The following is a 15,566-nucleotide window of genomic DNA, read 5'->3' on the forward strand; positions in this document are numbered from 1 at the left end:
GTTTTCAATTGTGTGTGTTTTTTTAAATAGCTGACTCTTTTTGTGATTTTGGGGGAATTTTTGGTATAAATATTTGGGACTTTCCCAGAATATTCTTTCTTTCTGTTTTTAACCCCGATACATAATTTTACATTTTACCTCATTTAAAATCTTTTTTGAAATACAATTTTATTGATCTTTTTAATCACTTAAATTTTCCCTTTATCCCTTTATTAAAGATAATTATCATTATCTTTAAAGAAAGAAGTATAAGAAAAAAAGAAAATCAACTAAACCCATCAATACCTTGAAAAAATCTGACAGTATATGAAGTCTTCCACATCCAGCGACCTCCTGCTTCTGCAAAGGATAGAGTGGTGAGGTTTTCTTATGTCTCTTCTTTGAGGCTACACTTGCTCTGTCATTTTGTAAATTCTCTTTTGATTGTTTTTTTTCTTTCCATTTACATTACTGTGATGATTACATAAATTGTTTTCCTGGCTTTGCTTACTTCGCTTTATTTTCAGTTCATGTCAGGCTTTCCATATATCTCTATATATATCATATATGTTCTTCTTTATGGTATAGCAATAATTTCATAAGTTTCATATACTATGATTTTATTTAGCCATTCCTCAATTGAAAGGCATCTACTTTATTTCCAGATCTTTGCTACCATAAAAAGTGCTGTGGTAAAAAGTTTTAACAGTCGGTTAGATAATGGAGAGACGCCAGTTTTTGGGTTTTTTTAGGGCCACCCTTTTGGGGAGGAGACCAACAGCATTGCCTGCTGAGCACTCGACTTCTGACTTCCGGGGTGCGAGCTTAAAAGGCAAGGAGAGAACGGAAGTGGGAGCTTTTTCCTGCTCCGCTGGTCTCCTGGCTGCGCTGCACAGTGGAGTGCGGAGTGGAGTTTGACTCGGCCTGGCTCTTGGTTAACAGCACACGCTTGACTCGGTCTCTCTCCCCAAAAGTGGCCTTGGGTTTTGGTGAGTTTTATACAGAATATAGACTAAGCCTAGACTTAAGACGATTTGTATTGTATTTCTACTTTCCTATCCTTCTAATCAACATCACCTTGTGACTACCATACAATAAAGGCTCTATCTAGAAAACCAGAAGCTTCTTCCATTTACTAGTCTGGGAGATAAATTAAGGGAAAGGTTAAGTAGGGGAGATTTATGATCTAATATCCAATTTAAATCTCACAGTGCTAATATAATTATTTCAGTGCATACATAGACTTTTTATTAGTGACCTAAATGGTATATATGCCTGGCAGAGAAGTTCCTGGGTAAAAAGATGTTGATGTTTTAGTTACTTTATTTGCATCATTCCAAATTGCTTTCCAAAATGGTTTTTTACCGATTTACAGTTCCACCAATAACTCATTAGTGTGCCTATCTTCCTATGGCTCCGTCCAAATTGACTATTCCAGACTTTTGTCATCTTTGTCAATTTGCAGGGTTTGAGGTGTTGTATTGATTTTCATTTCTCTTAGTAGGGATTTCAAGCATTCTTTCATAAGGATATTAAAAGCTTTGAATTCTTCTTTTGAACTGTTTATTTCTATCATTTGACAACATATCTTCTAGGAAATGGCTTTTGGTCGTATATTTCTGTTGTCTGTATATCTTGGATGATAAGCCTGTGTCAGGATATTATTTTTATGCGTACTTTCAGATGGTTAGGAGTTAGGGTAGTAGGGGTTAGGCCAATGTGTGCATTTGAGATTCAGAGGCCTCATCTTTTCTATTTAAAAATGTTTACTTAGAAAATTAACAGAATTTTCAACCAAAACCAAAAACAAAACCCAAACCAGAAGAATGTGGTCACAGACTATGGTGGTGTGATAAGTAATAGAACCAAAAACATTTCCAAGAATACCACCCCCTCCTAAAAAAATCCAGTTAAGCTTACAGTAAAAAATAGGGAACTAAAGAGTTTAAAATCTCTAGAACTAAAGCTGAACTTTCTTAGATTGGACAAGTCTAGTCATTTTTTGAGTATGTTGGGTTATCTTTTCTTTACCTATTCATTCCAAATTCTATATATGGGAATGACTATTGTGCATATTGCACAGACAAAAAAAAATTGAACTCTGGAAAAATTTTAGTAATTAGGATTCTGAATAGAAGGTGAATTTTGGGAATTTCCAAGAAAGGAGAAGATATTTTGCTACCACTGTATTTTCATCTAGAGTGATACTAACAGGTCAGATTTACTGGCATGCTTCACTTGGAGTTGTTTCATTAGCCGACTGTTTTTGTACAAGATGTCAGGTAAGGGATGCAATGGGAGAGGAAGAGTAAGCTGGGTGTATCTGAGGCCAAGAGCCTAGATGCTTTTTATATTTGATAATCTTTGCATGTTGCCTCAGTAGCCATCTGGAGGAGCATTTGCAACAATATAGAAGCTTTATTTACTATGTTACTGATAGCATGTATGACCCTCAGCCACAATGTGAGTTAATGCTTAAGGGTGGAATTATTTGTGCACCAGGGACAGAACTTTGAATTTAGGAATCTTTTTTTTTAAAGGGAAATTTTTCTTTGCCAGATTTGTGGCTCAGAATTGCCTGTGATAAGAAACCAAGTCCCCAGACTGGCCTTTACATTCTTCTACAAACTCCTTCCTGTCTTTCCAGACTCATTTCCTTCTACTCCCAAACATCATTCCATCCCAATTGGCCTACTAGCTAGATGTAGCAGGAACACCATATTCCATCTCTCATCTCTGTGCCTATGTGCAAGCTGTTTCTCAAGCCTTAAACTCTAGCTTCTTTCATGGTTCATGTAGGTAGGCTTCTGTCACTGCAGGCACCCCCCCCCCCCAAGCCCTTTCTGATTCTTCCACTAGTCAAGTCATTAGGCTAATTTTCTTCATTAGAGAAACTGTATTTCTTTCCACTAATAGAACAGGTAGTTTGACACCATTTAATGGTTTTTAAATCAGTAGTTTCAATTGTAAGTATTTTAGGATAGAGAACTGATTTATTAACTTAGCCCTTTCAAAGAAGACATACACTAGGAGTGCTAGTTTTAGCCTACTGTGTACTGATTTATAAGCAAGGTCTCCCTTCCTCCACCAAGTTACTTTATTAACCAAATTTGGAATGGGAGGAGAGTGTACTTATGTCTGACTTGATGGAGTCTCTTCTTCACCACAGCTGGCTTTTGACCCTTGAAGATGGCACTCCCTATTAGTTGTTGTTCAGTCATTCAGTTATGTCCGGCTCTTCGTGACCCTAGGGATTATACCATGCCAGGCCCTTTTATCTTCTTATCTGTCCAAGTCCGTCCAAATTTATATTCATTGTTTACATACTGGCCTATTAAGAGGAAGCCAATTGGGGACCTTTCCAATATTTGTTCTTGCAGATGGGGTACTGGAAGCTACTCAGTATATGTACCAATCTCTGAGTTTATCTGTCATCTATCTTTATGCAATTAGGTTGCAGACAGTGGATAGAGAATTAGGAAGATCTATCTATGACCTTAGAGATTTACTTATTAGCTGTTGTGACCCTGGGCAAGACACTTGACTTCATCTGCCTCAGTTTCTTTATCTGTAAAATGGGGATAGTAACAGATATTTGTAAAGTGCTTTGCAGACTTTAAAGCACTATACAAACGCTATTATTACATATATGTACATGTATGTATTGTATCCCCAAATAGAATGTAAGCTTCTGGAGTGCAGGAATTATCTTATTTTGTATTTCATGTGCCATTATGTAGTAATTGACTATTAAATGTTTGTTGAATTGAAGAGACTGTAGAGCTACCCCCTCCCTCATTTTGAATGGACAGTACAAACATTGCTATAACTGTGCCAGAAATGAAGCTTTCCAAATGACTTAGTTGATAAATTTGGTAGGCAGGTTAGGTGCAGGTAGGAAATCAGTTTTACTAAAACCCAAGTTTTGGTAAGAGATTCATAGCAGCAAGGCTAAGTAGAAACATTTTCTTGACTGAACAGAGTTGTGAGATACTGATGGATACCCTCCTCAAAACCCTGCCTCAGGTTTCTTTCATTTTTTTTTTCTTGAGTTGCTGAGGAATAAATTTGTCATTGTGGCCCATTCAGAAGAATTTCTTCAGACATATTCTTGGTTCTGCCATGGAATTGAGAGGTCAGAATGAAGATGACCTTTATAATTGACATTTCTTTGGTGATGTGTGAAGGTCATAAGCTGGTGAGAAACAGAGTGGGGATTCACAGCCTGATCTTTTGGGTTAAGATGCAGTGCTCTTTGTGCTATGACCCCACTGCTTTCGATACTAAGCTGAAGTCTGTAGATGGACAAAACAAAATGCCTACAGCAGCTCTGTAAAGCCTTTGGTAGGCTGATGGTTGTGCACTTAGTGTTTGAATTGTCACGATGTGCCCTCGTTCTGCAATGGCTGAATCTGTAATTCTATCACTATTGAAAAGATAAAGGTTCTGGGCAGATAACATATACAGCCCTTGTTAAATGGATCATCCACTGTAATTCCAAAAGAATTTTGGTCATTTTGGTAATGTCATCTCACATGAGGTTTTCCTTGAAGGAATGCCAGTGTTCACTTGGCCAAAGCCTGTGCTCCTTTGGGATCGAGGAGAAAATGATTGTGGACATTGTGTGAATCAGTACAAAGATAAATGTGTATTGTGTTATGGTGATCATCATATTTAATGACTATGATCTATTGACTATGTAGTACTGTCTCATTAGAAAGCTTGAGCAGTTTTATATGTTATCTGTAAAAGATAACACACCAGGGGCAGCTAGGTGGCGCAGTGGATAGAGCACAGGCCCTGGAGTCAGGAGGACCTGAGTTCAAATCCGGCCTCAGACACTTAACACTTACTAGCTGTGTGACCCTGGGCAAGTCACTTAACCCCAATTGCCTCATTTAAAAAAAACAAAAACAAAACAAAAGATAACACACCAAATGATGATACATTTCCTACATGTTCCAAAAATGTAACACCAGGTGACTGTGGTTGAACACCGGGTGACCATGGAAAGAACATCTTGCTTGAAGTCAAAAGACATGAATTAATATCCATGCCCTGCCATCTATTAGCTATGTGACTCATGGGCAAGTCCTTTGTTCTGTTATCCTCAGTTTCCTCATCTGTAAAATTAGGATGACAGCATTATAGTATGTAGCCCAAAGGATTATCTGAGGAAAGCACTTTATTAATTTTTTTTCCCTTTTTTGGGGGGGCGGGGCAATTAGGGTTAAGTGACTTGCCCAGGGTCACACAGCTAGTAAGAGTCAAGTGTCTGAGGCTGGACTTGAACTCAGGTCCTCCTGAATCCAGGGCCAGTGCTTTATCCACTGTGCTATCTAGCTCCCCCAGCACTTTGTTAATCTTAAAGGGCTACATAAGGGAGAGAAGGTTTGTTATTAATAGGATATAATAACCTCATGATGGCAGAATGTTTTTTTGGGCTAGGTTTATTTCATGGACAATCCTAGTCAAATTTTCTGCAGCCGTTTCTATAGTACAAAATACTATTGGTATTCCATCAAATGACTCACACTTTCTCTTTTTTTTTTTTTTTTTTTGCGGGGCAATGGGGGTTAAGTGACTTGCCCAGGGTCAAACAGCTAGTAAGTGTCAAGTGTCCAAGGCTGGATTTGAACTCAGGTACTCCTGAATCCAGGGCCAGTGCTTTAACCACTGCGCCATCTAGCTGCCCCCTCACACTTTCTCTTTATTGTTTTATTGGTAGCTTTTTTTTTTAAACATATCATTGTTACTTCCTAAAGACTCTTTCCTACAACTCTTCTCTGTGGAACCATTCCTTTTAAAAAATAAGTACAATCAAGAAAGTGTGTCAACTCCTTGGCCGTGTCTGAAAATGTATACTCATTCTCTACCTATGATTCTCTACTTATTAGCAAACTTCTCCATTAGTCTTATGAAGTCTTAATTGGTTGGCCACTGCACGGACACTCATTTTTATTCTTTTTTTTCCCCTGCTACAAAATGTGCTGCTGTCAATATTTTTGTTTAAATGGGATCTTTACTTTTTCTGTCTTTCACCCTGTTGGGATAGATGCCTACTAGTAGTATCACTGATAGTGCCAGAGGGTATATTCAATTTATTTACTTGTATTCTCCAAAGCCAGACATATGAGCATTTAAAAATATCATGAGATTTGTAACAAATGTATTCTGCCTTGCACATGACAATGTTGAAGAATGTTATGTGATGCTCTTAGCGACCAAGAGAACATGTGGCAGCAGAATGTTGAGAATATATTAATGCCAGTGAGAGATGATGGTTGTTTCAGAATCAGACAATACACTATCAGAGTTGGCAATGAGATAATGTGCTGAGTTGATTCATGGTTTAGTTTATATAAATAATATTGCAACAGAGATGGTGACTGTGCTAATTGAACTTGTGCCTCATAATATTTCCATCAAGAATACAAAGTATTAAAAAAAAATCCTAGAAGTTTTAGGAAGTAATTCAAAGAATTCAGTTGTTCACATTTTCTCAATTTTAAGAGTATACTTAAAGAAATGAAGTTTCCCAATAGATTTTCCCACTTCTTCAATTATTATAAGTAAAATTTATTATTTTTTTTTACTGAATTTAACAAACACTAAATAAAATGGGCATTTTCATATGCATTGAAGAAAAGAGGGGAAGGAGTTTATGCATAAAATTGCAAATCTCTATTGTGTAAGTGTTGCTTTTCTTTTTAAGCGTTTAATAAATTCAACGTGTAATTCTCAAAGCTGTCCCAAATGTTGGTGATTCCTTCTGGCTTTCCTTCTGTTCTCTCCTATTTTTTTTGGTGGGGTGGTGGTGGTGGTAGGGAGAAGCCTTTTCACTAGCCCCCTCTGCCTCTCTTACCCTCAATTAAAACAAAAAAGGAAAAACAAAACCTTTTTGACAAATATAGATAGTCAAAACAGTCTCACATTGATCCTTTCCAAAATTGTATGTATCATTCTGCATCTTGAGCTCATCAAATTTCTATCAGGAGGGTGGAGAGCTTGCATCATTATAGATACTATGAAACTATGGTTGACTATTCCATTAATCAGTTCTTAAGTCTTTTAAAGTTGTCTTTATATTATCATTGTTATTGTAGAAATTTTTCTCCTGGTTTAGTCACTTCATTTTGCAGTGGTTTATATAAATTCTTCTAGGTCTCACTGAATTAGTCCTGACCCCTTTGGTCATATTTTATGGCATGCTAATATTTCACTCCATTCATTTACCAAAATTTGGCCATTCCCCAGTTGATGGACACTCCCTTACTTGCCAGTTCTTACCACCACAAAAAGAACTTTTACAAATATTTTTGTATACACGTTTTTACCTCTTTAGGAGGCCTTGTAATACTATCATTTGGTCAAATAAATAAAGGGACCTTGTGGTTGTAGTCCCAAATTGCTTTCCAAAACAGACTAGGCCAATTTACAGCTCCACTAAAAGTGTATGAATGTGCACATATGTCTCACCTTCTCTCAAATTATTTTCCTTTTTTGTCATTTTTGCCAATGCAGTGTTTGTGAGATAGAATCTGAGCTGGCTTTAATCTGCATTTCTCTAATTATTCATAATCTGTAGCATTGATGTGTAGGATTGTTGATAGCTTGGGTTTCTTCATTTGAGAACTGCCTGTTCATATTGTATGACCATTTATCAATTAGGGAATGGGTCTTTTAGAAATTTGAGTTAGTTCCTTATATTAGAGAAACTTACTGCAAAGAATGTTCAAGTTCCTGGTTTCCTTTCAATTTTTAACTGAATTGGTTTTGTTTGTGCAAAAACCCTTAATTTTATTTCATAAAAATCATCCATTTTTTCTTCTCTGCTCTTTGCAATTCCTAATTTGGTCATGAATTGTTCTCCTTTGTTCCTCTAATTTGTATATGAAGTGACCTTTTTATCTCTAAGTTGTGTATCTGTTTGGAGTTTATCCAGGATTATCTGGAGCTTGGTATATGATGTCATACTTTCTCATTTTACCTGGAATTTTTGATGAATAGTAAGTCCTTTCCCCAAGTAGCTGGGATCATTGGGTTTAGCAAACACCAAGCTACTAGGTCTACGTAGTTTTCATTCATGATTTCATGAAATAGAGCCAGGTTTTTTTTGGGGGGGGGGGATTGTTTTATTTTTTCTCATTGTACTCTTTTCCAGGTTGTTTTGGGTATAAGATATTTTATATTTTCTTCTATTTTTTCAGTTTTTTTGATGTTGTTTTAATATTTCTTGTTGTCTCATTAATTTATTAGTTGGTTTTCCTTTCTCCAAGGGGACCAAAATGACATCACTATGTTGTAGTCAAGTTAAAGTGTGTCTAACTGTGGCTGATCAGACCAATATGAGCTTGGAATGCTTTGCCACAGGTCACACACAAATAGTCCATATGAACATTTGGGGTGGAGATGTTTCTAAATGTGCACATCTCATGTTTCTTTTGAGCTACTACAAATATGCTTTGCTCATAGAGCACAGCACCTTCTTTGATGAGGACATGCCATGCTGGCCTGTCAGGAAGGCCCTAACATGGTGGTCACAAGAAATGATTCAAGGACACTTTTAAGGTCTCCGTGAAGATTGTTGTTAAATTTTTTTTAGTTCATTCTCATATTCAGGGAGTCTGTTCATTTTACAAATGACTTTGTATCTCTTGTTCTAAATTGTTAATTATCCTTCTGAGGATAATTAAGTCTTTCTTTTAGAGTTTTCATTTCATTTCCATTCTTTCTTCTAGAGATTTCATTTCATTTCTGTTTTAAAAAAAATTACAAAGTTTAAAAAAAAAATTCTGTTTTTTAAATTTATTATAGGAATTCTAGTTGACTTTGTTGTCAAACCATGTTTTTCTTTGAGACTTTGCTTGTGGATGTTGTAGTGTTATTCTCTTCTGGCTTTGGGTATCCCTGGTTTAATAATAGTTCTTTATCATGAGTCTTTTGTTTTTGTTTACTTATCTTTCTAGCCTTATTTCCAAAATTGGCACTTTGTGTTAGGGTCAGGCTCTGTGCATGTATAGTGGCAATTTAAGGGTCTTGTATGGGTGTGTTTTGAGTACTGAGTTCTGAATTCTTCAGTAATCTTAGGGTGGTTTAGGCTGGGGAGTTATAAGCATTCAGTATGGTTGGGTTTTTTTTTTGGTGAGGCAATTGGGGTTAAGTGACTTGCTCAGGGTCACACAGCTAGTAAGTGTTAAGTGTCTGAGGCCGGATTTGAACTCAGGTACTCCTGACTCCAGGGCTGGTGCTCTCTCCACTGTGCCACCTAGGTGCCCCTATTTTGTATGTTTTAACAAGTCTGACTTCAGTTTCATTTTGATTGCCACCTTCCTGGCTTCTGACCTTGGTTTGGGTCTAGGGCATACAACAGCTAGCTTGCCTCTGTTTAGAGTGATCCAGGTTACAGCTTCAGGCCTTAGTCTCTGTCAGCCCCTTTGAAGCTCATAGTGACAGAATTGCAAGCTTCCTGTCAGAGTTATTCTGCTGCAGGTTCTAGTCTCAGTCTGTAGTCTTAATTGGAGATTCTCCTCCATGATCAGAGTGGCAGAACTGTTGTCTTACCCTTGGACTGAATTCCTTGCCTTGGGACAAAACCATAGACCCTACCTAAAGGTAAGTTCATACTGGATCCATATAGATCTTATATTAGATATAAAATAGATTTTCTCTTTACTTATATGTGAACAAGGCATTTGTGCATGTATATACGTGTATGTTAGTGTTAACATAATTATATAGATTATATAGAAAAACAACTTGATTCTCTAATCTCTGATTTCAGTTAGTCAAAAAGCATTTATTAAGTATCTCATATGTATTAGGACAAGTCACTTAAACTTGTTTGCCTCAGTTTCCTCATCTGTAAAATGAGCTGGGGAAAGTAAATGGCAAAATCACTCCAGTATCTTTGCCAAGAAATCCCTGAATGTGGTCACAAAGAGTCAGACATGACTGAACAACAACAACATTGTGCTGAGCACTGGGGATGCAAAGAAAGGCAAAAACTTATTAGATTTCGATATCTAAATTTTGTCATATCCTTCAAAGAGATATGGTCATGTTTAGAGGACCAGTTCAATAGAAGGGGAAGTACATAAGAATCAGTATTAGAAAATGAAAACACATTTATTTTGGATCCCCCTCAGTCATTATCTATTTTAGGTCTAACCTCATAAAGTAGAGTTAAATAAATTACTAACTAGTCCTTACTTCTTCTTGGCCTCTATAATAACTCTGATTTCTTTAATGCTTTAAGGTTTATCAAATATTTTATTCATGACAGTATGGCAGGTAGTGCAACTATCATTTCCCCCATTTTACAGATGAGGCGCTCAGGCATATTAATTGATGACCAGTCACATAGTTAGTAAATGGCCTTCTGGCTCTACCACGTCCTATGTTCTTTCTAGTATGTCACACCTTTTTTCTTCCTTGACTAATATAGATGTTGTATTATACGTACATATTTTCTGCTTGCTTTAATTATGCATCTTTATGGCTTCTTTGCTTTGGTATTCAAAACCTGGTCTCAATAAGTTTTTGTTGCCCAGTGTTGAATGACTTTTCCAGCATGGAAGAGTCACACTGAACTGCTAACCAAACTGGTTTATCCTGCTGTCATCAGTTTAACAAATTTCAAAGAAGAAATGCTTATCAGTTAACTTGTTCAAAGATAAAACTGCTCTGGAGAGGAAATATTCAGTATTCACCAGATTGGAGAAACTAGTTTGATTAGAGATCATATTGATTCTTTCCACTTTTGCATATCACTTTCAGCATTTCTGCATGACATTCATAAGGAAATTTCACTATTTAGCCTTAATAAGAAATGGCATTTTCCACACAGGAACAGATGCTGTTTTGTTGTTGTTGTTGTTGTTGTTTTGGCGGTGGGGCAGTGGGGGTTAAGTGACTTGCCCAGGGTCACACAGCTAGTAAGCTTCAAGTGTCTGAGGCCGGATTTGAACTCAGGTACTCCTGAATCCAGGGCCGGTGCTTTATCCACTGTGCTATCTAGCTGCCCCCCCAGATGCTGTTTTTTAAAAAATAAGTTTTTAACTTATATTTTCTGTTTCTTAATACCAATTATACCAAATATCCTCCCCTCCCCCTCCAAGAGGGCCATTTCATGTGATAAATAGTATATTTTTTGATAATAAACATTTTTATTTAAAGTTTTGAGTTCCAAATTCTATCTCTCCCTCCCTCCCCTCCACCTTCCCTGAAGCAGTAAGCAATCAGATATAGGTTATACATGTGCAATTATGTAATATGTTACCATATTAAATCCTTTTGTATAAGAAAACTCAAATAAAAGAAAAAAATGAAAGAAAGTGAAAATAGCATGCTTCAGTCTGTTCAATCAATATCAGTTTTTTCTTTGGAGGGGGATAGTAAGCTTCCTCATCAGTCTCTTGGGATTGTCTTGGAGCCTTCTATTGCTGAGAGTAGTTAAGTCATTCACAGTTCTTCGTCAAACAATATTGCTATTGCTGTGCATGGTGTTCTCTTGGTTCTGCTCACTTTACTATATATCGGTTCATATAAGTCTTTCCAGGCTTTTCTGAAATCATCCTGCTTGTCATTTCTTATAGCACAATAATATTCCATTACAATCATGTTCTACAGCTTATTTACCATTCCTCAATTGATGGGCATTCCTTTAATTTTCAGTTCTTAGCTACCACAAAAACAGATGCTATAAACATGTTTTTTCCATTCAGAATTTTTATTTTCCAAATTATATGTAAAAACAAATTTTGACATCAATTTTTTTTTGTTTTTTGTTTTTGCAGGGCAATGAGGGTTAAGTGACTTGCCCAAGGTCACACAGCTAGTTAAGTGTCAAGTGTCTGAGGCTGGATTTGAACTCAGGTCCTCCTGAATCCAAGGCCAGCGCTTTATCCACTGCGCCACCTAAAACTGCTATAAATATTTTTGTACAAATAGCGTTTTTCTCTTTTTTGAGATATCTTTGGGATATAAACCTTGCTGGATCAAATAGTTCCAAATTGCTCTCCAGAATGGTTGGATCAGTTCATGACTCCATCAGCAGTGGGTTAGTGTCCCAGTCCACAGCTCCTCCAACATCCAACATTTTCCTTTTTTGTTATATTAGCCACTCTGATAGGTGTGAGGTGGTACCTAAGAGTTGTTTTAACTTGCATTTCTCTGATCAATAGTGATTTAAAGCATTTTTTCATATGACCATGCATAGCTTTGACTTCTTTGCCTGAAAACTACCTGTTCATATCTTTTGACCATTTATCAATTGGGGAATGACTTGTATATCCTTATAAATTTGACTCAGTTCTCTATATATCTGAGAAATGAGGCCTTTATCAGCGGTACTTGTTGTAAAAATTCTTTCCCAGTTTTCTGCTTTCCTTATAATTTTGGTTAAATTGGTTTTGTTTGTGCAAAAGCTTTTAAATTTTATATAATCAAAATTACCGGGGCAGCTAGGTGGCGCAGTGGATAAAGCATCAGCCTTGGATTCAGGAGTACCTGAGTTCAAATCCAGCCTCAGACACTTGACACTTACTAGCTGTGTCACCCTGGGCAAGTCACTTAACCCCCATTGCCCCACAAAAAAAAAAATTACCTATTTTATATTTTGTAGTGCTCTCTTTATCTTCTTTGGTTCTAAATTCTTCCCCTGTCCATAAATCTGACAGATAAACTATTCCATGCTCTCTTAACTTGCTGATGGTATCACTTTATGTATAAATCATGTCCCCATTTTGACCTTATTTTAGTAAATGGTGTGAGGTGTTGGTCCAAATAGTATTTTTTAAAGAAAAAAGAAAACAATGTAACTGATTACTATATTGGAAAAAAAAAGCTGAAAACATATGCAATGTGTAACACCTATGGACCTCCCACCTCTATGAGGGTGTGGGTTGGGGAAAGTGTCCACTCCTATCTCTTCATTCAAGTTCCACCTGATCTTTATAATTTTGTAACATTTACTTTTGACTTTTTTTGGTGTGCTGTTCTTTGCAGTCACATTGTTCTAGTTACTGTGTATATTATTTTCTTGACTGCTTCTCTCTGCATCAATTGATATAGATGATACTTTTAAAAACAATTGATAGGGGGGGGCAGCTAGGTGGTACAGTGGATAAAGCACCTGCCCTGGATTCAGGAGGACCTGAGTTCAAATCTGGCCTCAGACACTTGACACTTACTAGCTGTGTGACCCTGGGCAAGTCACTTAACCCCCATTGCCCTGCAAAAAACAAAAACAAAAAACCCCCCCAAAACAATTGATAGGGACAGCTAGGTGGCGCAGTGGATAAAGCAGATTTAGGATTTAGGAGAACCTGAGTTCAAATTCAGCCTCAGACACTTAACACTTACTAGCTTTATGACCCTGGGCAAGTCACTTAATCCCCATTGCCCTGCCAAAATTTTTTTTTTTGAATTAGGTTAACTGTTGGGGAAGATGATAATCTCTTTTGGCATGGATGATACAGACATTTTTTTGAGGGTTAAGTGATTTGCCCAGGGTCACACAGCTAGGAATTACAGTTAATTTAGTATTATATAACCACAAAATGTTAGTTCTGGAAGGGAACATAAAGACCTAAGCCCCTTGTTTTACAGATGGTAAAACTGAGTCCTGTGGAAAGTTCAGTAAGTTACCCATGGTCACACAACCAACTAATGGCAGAGCTGAGACTCAAACATGGATTCTTTTGAGAATCTCTAGTAGAAAGAGCACTATTCCTGAAATCAGAAGACCTGAATTTGAGTTTTAGCTCTAACATTTATTAGCAGGGTGACCATAGAAAAATCCTTTAATCTCCTTGAGCCTCAATTTCCTCATTTTAAAAATTGAAATTATAAACAGTGCATTATATATGAAAGCTATTACTAATATTATCATTGACTAAGAAAAAAAAGAAATTCAGCTATCAGGGTTAATTAAAATGGTACATGATGGGATTTGTTTGGACAGTCTCTCAAATATGTAATGTGACTTTTTTAAACATCATAAAGGACGGTTGAACATCATTATCTTAAGGAATGTTCTTTAAATAGCCAGGTACTTGATATTTCATAATTTTTGCCTGTTCATTATCCAACAGGCAGCAGCTACTTTAAATTGAGGTTGTTTGTATTTAAACTGAACACAATTCATTACAGTTGGTTTGAAAAAGAGTTACTGTTGTTTTCCCAGACACTGTTCAAAGAATTTAATTCAGTGCTTTTCCACCTTGAAGTATTTTCATCCCAGTTCTAGTGAATGTTTCTAGTTAATATTTTCTTTCTGGCTTATCACTAATCCTGATTGTAGTGTGTACATGTGTCAGTGGTTTTTTTTTTCCTACAGGAATTTTGATGATATTTTTCATCTCTGGGTGAAATAGAGTCTTCTTAAATAGCTCTATTCATGATAAAATGTTTTTGGTACACTTTAGAAACTATGAGTAAACTATGGAAACAGTAGGTTATTTTTAGCATTTGGAGTGCTGTAACTTTTTGGCTGCTAATAAATTCAGCTATGTTCTCTGACAGACACATGAAAATAAAATAATGCTGAATCTAAACTGAACACAGCTGAGAACCAGGAAGTAAGCGAAAAATCTGCCTGAGCTGTCAAAATAGATGTAGCAGCATTCCTGCTCATTGAGCTCTCAATCATAGCCAATTTAACCTTATTTTACATCTAACTCTAATAAGATTGGTGTTCTCATCGCTAAGCCCATGACGCTCTAGCAAATTAGTAGAGGGGCTGCTACTTTGACAGTAGCAAAGAGTGACAAGTGATGGCCTGCTAGCGAGAGGGGGAAGCAGTTATAAAAACTAGACACACAAAAACTCAACCTAACAGTGTGGGACCATTTAGGGAAGGGGCATATGGCATATATATCTTCTTCCATGTCAATAGATCTTAAGGGCATCTCTGCACACTATAATAAAAAGGTTCATAAATTCATAGGTCTGTAGCTGGAAGGGACCTTAGAGATTATCTAGTCCAGACTTGTAGTTTTACAGGTGAGGAGACTGAAGTTCACAGTGAGTGGCTTGCCCAAAGTTGTGTTACTTGTAAATCTTATGGCTTTTAATAATATGTGTTACCAAGGAGGTGGTAAGTGACAGATTTGAAACCAGGTTCTCTGGTTTAAAATCTTTTTCCTCTGAATCATCAACAGAAAGTTTAATTATCCTCAGCATCCTTAGACTAAGAGAGTAGGCAAATATGTAAATGTTTAAAGATGTCCATCTGAAAGGATCAAAACATGAGAAAAAAGAGTTTTACTTAAAGGGGTGAATCCTTCACTATTCAGAAAACAGCCACCTAGAATGATTCATGTTAGATAGATGATCTCTTGTTAATTCAGAATATCGATGTAGAGATAGATGGAGATATGGAGTCGAATTCTAGAACGTACACTGCCTTTTAGGTCTGTTATTTGGTATAAGAAGTTAATTCAGTGACTGATTCAAGATCTTAGAATTGGGTAATTTTGTTTATTCCACAAATATTTATTTGATTTATTCTCTGTGCCAAACATGATGTTAGGTGTTGTGGGTTATATGAAGAGGGACAAGACATGATCCCCATTATCAAGGAA

The 15,566-nt window shown here is 36.6% G+C and overlaps 1 protein-coding gene across 1 annotated transcript in view; it reads left to right on the forward strand.

Moving 5' to 3' along the window:
* Positions 1–240: 240 nt before the first annotated feature.
* Positions 241–15,566, forward strand: part of RABGAP1L (RAB GTPase activating protein 1 like) — a 668,700-nt gene continuing 653,374 nt past the window's right edge. The window contains exon 1 of the mRNA XM_044004805.1: positions 241–356. The gene's annotated coding sequence lies outside the window, so the exon portion shown is untranslated. The remainder of the gene's footprint in view (positions 357–15,566) is intronic.

The sequence above is a fragment of the Dromiciops gliroides genome, chromosome 4, assembly GCF_019393635.1.
Source record: "Dromiciops gliroides isolate mDroGli1 chromosome 4, mDroGli1.pri, whole genome shotgun sequence".
Lineage (NCBI taxonomy): Eukaryota > Metazoa > Chordata > Mammalia > Microbiotheria > Microbiotheriidae > Dromiciops > Dromiciops gliroides.